General features: G+C 46.9%; 24 non-coding genes and 1 pseudogene across 24 annotated transcripts; all 25 read right to left on the bottom strand.

The window, feature by feature from the left end:
- Positions 1 to 21: 21 nt before the first annotated feature.
- Positions 22 to 140, bottom strand: LOC146240232 (5S ribosomal RNA). The gene has a single exon (XR_014736078.1). It is a non-coding gene; the product is annotated as a 5S ribosomal RNA (ribosomal RNA).
- Positions 141 to 326: 186 nt separating this feature from the next.
- On the bottom strand, positions 327 to 445 carry LOC146240231 (5S ribosomal RNA). The gene has a single exon (XR_014736077.1). It is a non-coding gene; the product is annotated as a 5S ribosomal RNA (ribosomal RNA).
- A 172-nt stretch (positions 446 to 617) lies between these two features.
- LOC146240230 (5S ribosomal RNA) lies at positions 618 to 736 on the bottom strand. The gene has a single exon (XR_014734696.1). It is a non-coding gene; the product is annotated as a 5S ribosomal RNA (ribosomal RNA).
- Positions 737 to 946: 210 nt separating this feature from the next.
- On the bottom strand, positions 947 to 1,065 carry LOC146240229 (5S ribosomal RNA). Its single transcript, XR_014736076.1, has one exon. It is a non-coding gene; the product is annotated as a 5S ribosomal RNA (ribosomal RNA).
- A 172-nt stretch (positions 1,066 to 1,237) lies between these two features.
- LOC146240228 (5S ribosomal RNA) lies at positions 1,238 to 1,356 on the bottom strand. The gene has a single exon (XR_014739801.1). It is a non-coding gene; the product is annotated as a 5S ribosomal RNA (ribosomal RNA).
- A 172-nt stretch (positions 1,357 to 1,528) lies between these two features.
- LOC146240227 (5S ribosomal RNA) lies at positions 1,529 to 1,647 on the bottom strand. Its single transcript, XR_014739800.1, has one exon. It is a non-coding gene; the product is annotated as a 5S ribosomal RNA (ribosomal RNA).
- A 172-nt stretch (positions 1,648 to 1,819) lies between these two features.
- LOC146240226 (5S ribosomal RNA) lies at positions 1,820 to 1,938 on the bottom strand. Its single transcript, XR_014736075.1, has one exon. It is a non-coding gene; the product is annotated as a 5S ribosomal RNA (ribosomal RNA).
- A 192-nt stretch (positions 1,939 to 2,130) lies between these two features.
- Positions 2,131 to 2,249, bottom strand: LOC146240225 (5S ribosomal RNA). The gene has a single exon (XR_014736073.1). It is a non-coding gene; the product is annotated as a 5S ribosomal RNA (ribosomal RNA).
- Positions 2,250 to 2,439: 190 nt separating this feature from the next.
- LOC146240224 (5S ribosomal RNA) lies at positions 2,440 to 2,558 on the bottom strand (annotated as a pseudogene).
- Positions 2,559 to 2,734: 176 nt separating this feature from the next.
- LOC146240223 (5S ribosomal RNA) lies at positions 2,735 to 2,853 on the bottom strand. Its single transcript, XR_014739799.1, has one exon. It is a non-coding gene; the product is annotated as a 5S ribosomal RNA (ribosomal RNA).
- A 172-nt stretch (positions 2,854 to 3,025) lies between these two features.
- LOC146240222 (5S ribosomal RNA) lies at positions 3,026 to 3,144 on the bottom strand. Its single transcript, XR_014736072.1, has one exon. It is a non-coding gene; the product is annotated as a 5S ribosomal RNA (ribosomal RNA).
- A 212-nt stretch (positions 3,145 to 3,356) lies between these two features.
- On the bottom strand, positions 3,357 to 3,475 carry LOC146240221 (5S ribosomal RNA). Its single transcript, XR_014739798.1, has one exon. It is a non-coding gene; the product is annotated as a 5S ribosomal RNA (ribosomal RNA).
- Positions 3,476 to 3,647: 172 nt separating this feature from the next.
- LOC146240220 (5S ribosomal RNA) lies at positions 3,648 to 3,766 on the bottom strand. Its single transcript, XR_014736071.1, has one exon. It is a non-coding gene; the product is annotated as a 5S ribosomal RNA (ribosomal RNA).
- Positions 3,767 to 3,974: 208 nt separating this feature from the next.
- Positions 3,975 to 4,093, bottom strand: LOC146240219 (5S ribosomal RNA). Its single transcript, XR_014736070.1, has one exon. It is a non-coding gene; the product is annotated as a 5S ribosomal RNA (ribosomal RNA).
- Positions 4,094 to 4,277: 184 nt separating this feature from the next.
- On the bottom strand, positions 4,278 to 4,396 carry LOC146240218 (5S ribosomal RNA). The gene has a single exon (XR_014738965.1). It is a non-coding gene; the product is annotated as a 5S ribosomal RNA (ribosomal RNA).
- Positions 4,397 to 4,580: 184 nt separating this feature from the next.
- LOC146240217 (5S ribosomal RNA) lies at positions 4,581 to 4,699 on the bottom strand. The gene has a single exon (XR_014739402.1). It is a non-coding gene; the product is annotated as a 5S ribosomal RNA (ribosomal RNA).
- Positions 4,700 to 4,871: 172 nt separating this feature from the next.
- LOC146240216 (5S ribosomal RNA) lies at positions 4,872 to 4,990 on the bottom strand. The gene has a single exon (XR_014736069.1). It is a non-coding gene; the product is annotated as a 5S ribosomal RNA (ribosomal RNA).
- Positions 4,991 to 5,184: 194 nt separating this feature from the next.
- Positions 5,185 to 5,303, bottom strand: LOC146240215 (5S ribosomal RNA). The gene has a single exon (XR_014739401.1). It is a non-coding gene; the product is annotated as a 5S ribosomal RNA (ribosomal RNA).
- Positions 5,304 to 5,485: 182 nt separating this feature from the next.
- Positions 5,486 to 5,604, bottom strand: LOC146240214 (5S ribosomal RNA). The gene has a single exon (XR_014734849.1). It is a non-coding gene; the product is annotated as a 5S ribosomal RNA (ribosomal RNA).
- A 182-nt stretch (positions 5,605 to 5,786) lies between these two features.
- Positions 5,787 to 5,905, bottom strand: LOC146240213 (5S ribosomal RNA). Its single transcript, XR_014736068.1, has one exon. It is a non-coding gene; the product is annotated as a 5S ribosomal RNA (ribosomal RNA).
- A 178-nt stretch (positions 5,906 to 6,083) lies between these two features.
- On the bottom strand, positions 6,084 to 6,202 carry LOC146240212 (5S ribosomal RNA). Its single transcript, XR_014735116.1, has one exon. It is a non-coding gene; the product is annotated as a 5S ribosomal RNA (ribosomal RNA).
- Positions 6,203 to 6,384: 182 nt separating this feature from the next.
- On the bottom strand, positions 6,385 to 6,503 carry LOC146240211 (5S ribosomal RNA). The gene has a single exon (XR_014736067.1). It is a non-coding gene; the product is annotated as a 5S ribosomal RNA (ribosomal RNA).
- A 172-nt stretch (positions 6,504 to 6,675) lies between these two features.
- Positions 6,676 to 6,794, bottom strand: LOC146240210 (5S ribosomal RNA). Its single transcript, XR_014736066.1, has one exon. It is a non-coding gene; the product is annotated as a 5S ribosomal RNA (ribosomal RNA).
- A 194-nt stretch (positions 6,795 to 6,988) lies between these two features.
- Positions 6,989 to 7,107, bottom strand: LOC146240209 (5S ribosomal RNA). Its single transcript, XR_014739400.1, has one exon. It is a non-coding gene; the product is annotated as a 5S ribosomal RNA (ribosomal RNA).
- Positions 7,108 to 7,285: 178 nt separating this feature from the next.
- Positions 7,286 to 7,404, bottom strand: LOC146240208 (5S ribosomal RNA). The gene has a single exon (XR_014734848.1). It is a non-coding gene; the product is annotated as a 5S ribosomal RNA (ribosomal RNA).
- Between the last annotated feature and the right edge of the window lie 96 nt (positions 7,405 to 7,500).

Below are 7,500 nucleotides of genomic sequence, written 5' to 3'. Positions count from 1 at the left end.
TTCTAAGTGAATGAGCAAAAGAGCATACAGCACCTGGTATTCCCAGGCGGTCTCCCATCCAAGTACTAACCAGGCCCGACCCTGCTTAGCTTCCGAGATCAGACGAGATCGGGCGTTGCCAGGCTGGTATGGCCGTACGAAATAAGTTGACAACCATAGGCTACTTATCCATATACAGATTTAGCAATTGACAATGCAAGGTAGTCTCTCTCTCTCTCTCTCTCTCTCTCTCTCTCGTGTCAAAATGAAAACAGCTTCCAGCCCCTTTCATGAAGGACTACTTGTGCATATTGCAAGATGTCAGTTTCTAAGTGAATGAGCAAAAGAGCATACAGCACCTGGTATTCCCAGGCGGTCTCCCATCCAAGTACTAACCAGGCCCGACCCTGCTTAGCTTCCGAGATCAGACGAGATCGGGCGTTGCCAGGCTGGTATGGCCGTACGAAATAAGTTGACAACCATAGGCTACTTATCCATATACAGATTTAGCAATTGACAATGCAAGGTGGTCTCTCTCTCTCTCTCTCGTGTCAAAATGAAAACAGCTTCCAGCCCCTTTCATGAAGGACTACTTGTGCATATTGCAAGATTTCAGTTTCTAAGTGAATGAGCAAAAGAGCATACAGCACCTGGTATTCCCAGGCGGTCTCCCATCCAAGTACTAACCAGGCCCGACCATGCTTAGCTTCCGAGATCAGACGAGATCGGGCGTTGCCAGGCTGGTATGGCCGTACGAAATAAGTTGACAACCATAGGCTACTTATCCATATACAGATTTAGCAATTGACAATGCAAGGTAGTCTCTCTCTCTCTCTCTCTCTCTCTCTCTCTCTCTCTCTCTCTCTCTCTCTCTCTCGTGTCAAAATGAAAACAGCTTCCAGCCCCTTTCATGAAGGACTACTTGTGCATATTGCAAGATTTCAGTTTCTAAGTGAATGAGCAAAAGAGCATACAGCACCTGGTATTCCCAGGCGGTCTCCCATCCAAGTACTAACCAGGCCCGACCCTGCTTAGCTTCCGAGATCAGACGAGATCGGGCGTTGCCAGGCTGGTATGGCCGTACGAAATAAGTTGACAACCATAGGCTACTTATCCATATACAGATTTAGCAATTGACAATGCAAGGTGGTCTCTCTCTCTCTCTCTCGTGTCAAAATGAAAACAGCTTCCAGCCCCTTTCATGAAGGACTACTTGTGCATATTGCAAGATTTCAGTTTCTAAATTAATGAGCAAAAGAGCATACAGCACCTGGTATTCCCAGGCGGTCTCCCATCCAAGTACTAACCAGGCCCAACCCTGCTTAGCTTCCGAGATCAGACGAGATCAGGCGTTGCCAGGCTGGTATGGCCGTACGAAATAAGTTGACAACCATAGGCTACTTATCCATATACAGATTTAGCAATTGACAATGCAAGGTGGTCTCTCTCTCTCTCTCTCGTGTCAAAATGAAAACAGCTTCCAGCCCCTTTCATGAAGGACTACTTGTGCATATTGCAAGATTTCAGTTTCTAAATTAATGAGCAAAAGAGCATACAGCACCTGGTATTCCCAGGCGGTCTCCCATCCAAGTACTAACCAGGCCCAACCCTGCTTAGCTTCCGAGATCAGACGAGATCAGGCGTTGCCAGGCTGGTATGGCCGTACGAAATAAGTTGACAACCATAGGCTACTTATCCATATACAGATTTAGCAATTGACAATGCAAGGTGGTCTCTCTCTCTCTCTCTCGTGTCAAAATGAAAACAGCTTCCAGCCCCTTTCATGAAGGACTACTTGTGCATATTGCAAGATTTCAGTTTCTAAGTGAATGAGCAAAAGAGCATACAGCACCTGGTATTCCCAGGCGGTCTCCCATCCAAGTACTAACCAGGCCCGACCCTGCTTAGCTTCCGAGATCAGACGAGATCGGGCGTTGCCAGGCTGGTATGGCCGTACGAAATAAGTTGACAACCATAGGCTACTTATCCATATACAGATTTAGCAATTGACAATGCAAGGTAGTCTCTCTCTCTCTCTCTCTCTCTCTCTCTCTCTCTCTCGTGTCAAAATGAAAACAGCTTCCAGCCCCTTTCATGAAGGACTACTTGTGCATATTGCAAGATTTCAGTTTCTAAGTGAATGAGCAAAAGAGCATACAGCACCTGGTATTCCCAGGCGGTCTCCCATCCAAGTACTAACCAGGCCCGACCCTGCTTAGCTTCCGAGATCAGACGAGATCGGGCGTTGCCAGGCTGGTATGGCCGTACGAAATAAGTTGACAACCATAGGCTACTTATCCATATACAGATTTAGCAATTGACAATGCAAGGTAGTCTCTCTCTCTCTCTCTCTCTCTCTCTCTCTCTCTCGTGTCAAAATGAAAACAGCTTCCAGCCCCTTTCATGAAGGACTACTTGTGCATATTGCAAGATTTCAGTTTCTAAGTGAATGAGCAAAAGAGCATACAGCACCTGGTATTCCCAGGCGGTCTCCCATCCAAGTACTAACCAGGCCCGACCATGCTTAGCTTCCGAGATCAGACGAGATCGGGCGTTGCCAGGCTGGTATAGCCGTACAAAATAAGTTGACAACCATAGGCTACTTATCCATATACAGATTTAGCAATTGACAATGCAAAGTGGTCTCTCTCTCTCTCTCTCTCTCGTGTCAAAATGAAAACAGCTTCCAGCCCCTTTCATGAAGGACTACTTGTGCATATTGCAAGATTTCAGTTTCTAAGTGAATGAGCAAAAGAGCATACAGCACCTGGTATTCCCAGGCGGTCTCCCATCCAAGTACTAACCAGGCCCAACCCTGCTTAGCTTCCGAGATCAGACGAGATCAGGCGTTGCCAGGCTGGTATGGCCGTACGAAATAAGTTGACAACCATAGGCTACTTATCCATATACAGATTTAGCAATTGACAATGCAAGGTGGTCTCTCTCTCTCTCTCTCGTGTCAAAATGAAAACAGCTTCCAGCCCCTTTCATGAAGGACTACTTGTGCATATTGCAAGATTTCAGTTTCTAAGTGAATGAGCAAAAGAGCATACAGCACCTGGTATTCCCAGGCGGTCTCCCATCCAAGTACTAACCAGGCCCGACCCTGCTTAGCTTCCGAGATCAGACGAGATCGGGCGTTGCCAGGCTGGTATGGCCGTACGAAATAAGTTGACAACCATAGGCTACTTATCCATATACAGATTTAGCAATTGACAATGCAAGGTAGTCTCTCTCTCTCTCTCTCTCTCTCTCTCTCTCTCTCTCTCTCTCTCTCTCTCTCTCTCGTGTCAAAATGAAAACAGCTTCCAGCCCCTTTCATGAAGGACTACTTGTGCATATTGCAAGATTTCAGTTTCTAAGTGAATGAGCAAAAGAGCATACAGCACCTGGTATTCCCAGGCGGTCTCCCATCCAAGTACTAACCAGGCCCAACCCTGCTTAGCTTCCGAGATCAGACGAGATCAGGCGTTGCCAGGCTGGTATGGCCGTACGAAATAAGTTGACAACCATAGGCTACTTATCCATATACAGATTTAGCAATTGACAATGCAAGGTGGTCTCTCTCTCTCTCTCTCGTGTCAAAATGAAAACAGCTTCCAGCCCCTTTCATGAAGGACTACTTGTGCATATTGCAAGATTTCAGTTTCTAAGTGAATGAGCAAAAGAGCATACAGCACCTGGTATTCCCAGGCGGTCTCCCATCCAAGTACTAACCAGGCCCGACCCTGCTTAGCTTCCGAGATCAGACGAGATCGGGCGTTGCCAGGCTGGTATGGCCGTACGAAATAAGTTGACAACCATAGGCTACTTATCCATATACAGATTTAGCAATTGACAATGCAAGGTAGTCTCTCTCTCTCTCTCTCTCTCTCTCTCTCTCTCTCTCTCTCTCTCTCTCTCTCGTGTCAAAATGAAAACAGCTTCCAGCCCCTTTCATGAAGGACTACTTGTGCATATTGCAAGATTTCAGTTTCTAAGTGAATGAGCAAAAGAGCATACAGCACCTGGTATTCCCAGGCGGTCTCCCATCCAAGTACTAACCAGGCCCGACCCTGCTTAGCTTCCGAGATCAGACGAGATCGGGCGTTGCCAGGCTGGTATGGCCGTACGAAATAAGTTGACAACCATAGGCTACTTATCCATATACAGATTTAGCAATTGACAATGCAAGGTAGTCTCTCTCTCTCTCTCTCTCTCTCTCTCTCGTGTCAAAATGAAAACAGCTTCCAGCCCCTTTCATGAAGGACTACTTGTGCATATTGCAAGATGTCAGTTTCTAAGTGAATGAGCAAAAGAGCATACAGCACCTGGTATTCCCAGGCGGTCTCCCATCCAAGTACTAACCAGGCCCGACCCTGCTTAGCTTCCGAGATCAGACGTGATCGGGCGTTGCCAGGCTGGTATGGCCGTACGAAATAAGTTGACAACCATAGGCTACTTATCCATATACAGATTTAGCAATTGACAATGCAAGGTAGTCTCTCTCTCTCTCTCTCTCTCTCTCTCTCGTGTCAAAATGAAAACAGCTTCCAGCCCCTTTCATGAAGGACTACTTGTGCATATTGCAAGATGTCAGTTTCTAAGTGAATGAGCAAAAGAGCATACAGCACCTGGTATTCCCAGGCGGTCTCCCATCCAAGTACTAACCAGGCCCGACCCTGCTTAGCTTCCGAGATCAGACGAGATCGGGCGTGGCCAGGCTGGTATGGCCGTACGAAATAAGTTGACAACCATAGGCTACTTATCCATATACAGATTTAGCAATTGACAATGCAAGGTGGTCTCTCTCTCTCTCTCTCGTGTCAAAATGAAAACAGCTTCCAGCCCCTTTCATGAAGGACTACTTGTGCATATTGCAAGATGTCAGTTTCTAAGTGAATGAGCAAAAGAGCATACAGCACCTGGTATTCCCAGGCGGTCTCCCATCCAAGTACTAACCAGGCCCGACCCTGCTTAGCTTCCGAGATCAGACGAGATCGGGCGTTGCCAGGCTGGTATGGCCGTACGAAATAAGTTGACAACCATAGGCTACTTATCCATATACAGATTTAGCAATTGACAATGCAAGGTAGTCTCTCTCTCTCTCTCTCTCTCTCTCTCTCTCTCTCTCTCGTGTCAAAATGAAAACAGCTTCCAGCCCCTTTCATGAAGGACTACTTGTGCATATTGCAAGATTTCAGTTTCTAAGTGAATGAGCAAAAGAGCATACAGCACCTGGTATTCCCAGGCGGTCTCCCATCCAAGTACTAACCAGGCCCGACCCTGCTTAGCTTCCGAGATCAGACGAGATCGGGCGTGGCCAGGCTGGTATGGCCGTACGAAATAAGTTGACAACCATAGGCTACTTATCCATATACAGATTTAGCAATTGACAATGCAAGGTAGTCTCTCTCTCTCTCTCTCTCTCTCTCTCGTGTCAAAATGAAAACAGCTTCCAGCCCCTTTCATGAAGGACTACTTGTGCATATTGCAAGATTTCAGTTTCTAAGTGAATGAGCAAAAGAGCATACAGCACCTGGTATTCCCAGGCGGTCTCCCATCCAAGTACTAACCAGGCCCGACCCTGCTTAGCTTCCGAGATCAGACGAGATCGGGCGTTGCCAGGCTGGTATGGCCGTACCAAATAAGTTGACAACCAAAGGCTACTTATCCATATACAGATTTAGCAATTGACAATGCAAGGTAGTCTCTCTCTCTCTCTCTCTCTCTCTCTCGTGTCAAAATGAAAACAGCTTCCAGCCCCTTTCATGAAGGACTACTTGTGCATATTGCAAGATGTCAGTTTCTAAGTGAATGAGCAAAAGAGCATACAGCACCTGGTATTCCCAGGCGGTCTCCCATCCAAGTACTAACCAGGCCCGACCCTGCTTAGCTTCCGAGATCAGACGAGATCGGGCGTTGCCAGGCTGGTATGGCCGTACGAAATAAGTTGACAACCATAGGCTACTTATCCATATACAGATTTAGCAATTGACAATGCAAGGTAGTCTCTCTCTCTCTCTCTCTCTCTCGTGTCAAAATGAAAACAGCTTCCAGCCCCTTTCATGAAGGACTACTTGTGCATATTGCAAGATGTCAGTTTCTAAGTGAATGAGCAAAAGAGCATACAGCACCTGGTATTCCCAGGCGGTCTCCCATCCAAGTACTAACCAGGCCCGACCCTGCTTAGCTTCCGGGATCAGACGAGATCGGGCGTTGCCAGGCTGGTATGGCCGTACGAAATAAGTTGACAACCATAGGCTAATTATCCATATACAGATTTAGCAATTGACAATGCAAGGTAGTCTCTCTCTCTCTCTCTCTCTCTCTCTCGTGTCAAAATGAAAACAGCTTCCAGCCCCTTTCATGAAGGACTACTTGTGCATATTGCAAGATGTCAGTTTCTAAGTGAATGAGCAAAAGAGCATACAGCACCTGGTATTCCCAGGCGGTCTCCCATCCAAGTACTAACCAGGCCCGACCCTGCTTAGCTTCCGAGATCAGACGAGATCGGGCGTTGCCAGGCTGGTATGGCCGTACGAAATAAGTTGACAACCATAGGCTACTTATCCATATACAGATTTAGCAATTGACAATGCAAGGTGGTCTCTCTCTCTCTCTCTCGTGTCAAAATGAAAACAGCTTCCAGCCCCTTTCATGAAGGACTACTTGTGCATATCGCAAGATTTCAGTTTCTAAGTGAATGAGCAAAAGAGCATACAGCACCTGGTATTCCCAGGCGGTCTCCCATCCAAGTACTAACCAGGCCCGACCCTGCTTAGCTTCCGAGATCAGACGAGATCGGGCGTTGCCAGGCTGGTATGGCCGTACGAAATAAGTTGACAACCATAGGCTACTTATCCATATACAGATTTAGCAATTGACAATGCAAGGTAGTCTCTCTCTCTCTCTCTCTCTCTCTCTCTCTCTCTCTCTCGTGTCAAAATGAAAACAGCTTCCAGCCCCTTTCATGAAGGACTACTTGTGCATATTGCAAGATTTCAGTTTCTAAGTGAATGAGCAAAAGAGCATACAGCACCTGGTATTCCCAGGCGGTCTCCCATCCAAGTACTAACCAGGCCCGACCCTGCTTAGCTTCCGAGATCAGACGAGATCGGGCGTGGCCAGGCTGGTATGGCCGTACGAAATAAGTTGACAACCATAGGCTACTTATCCATATACAGATTTAGCAATTGACAATGCAAGGTAGTCTCTCTCTCTCTCTCTCTCTCTCGTGTCAAAATGAAAACAGCTTCCAGCCCCTTTCATGAAGGACTACTTGTGCATATTGCAAGATTTCAGTTTCTAAGTGAATGAGCAAAAGAGCATACAGCACCTGGTATTCCCAGGCGGTCTCCCATCCAAGTACTAACCAGGCCCGACCCTGCTTAGCTTCCGAGATCAGACGAGATCGGGCGTTGCCAGGCTGGTATGGCCGTACCAAATAAGTTGACAACCATAGGCTACTTATCCATATACAGATTTAGCAATTGACAATGCAAGGTAGTCTCTCTCTCTCTCTCTCTCTCTCGTGTCAAA

The sequence above is a fragment of the Hypomesus nipponensis genome, chromosome 20, assembly GCF_054491055.1.
Source record: "Hypomesus nipponensis isolate SF chromosome 20, ASM5449105v1, whole genome shotgun sequence".
NCBI lineage: Eukaryota > Metazoa > Chordata > Actinopteri > Osmeriformes > Osmeridae > Hypomesus > Hypomesus nipponensis.
This window is presented reverse-complemented; position numbering and strand designations above follow the sequence as displayed.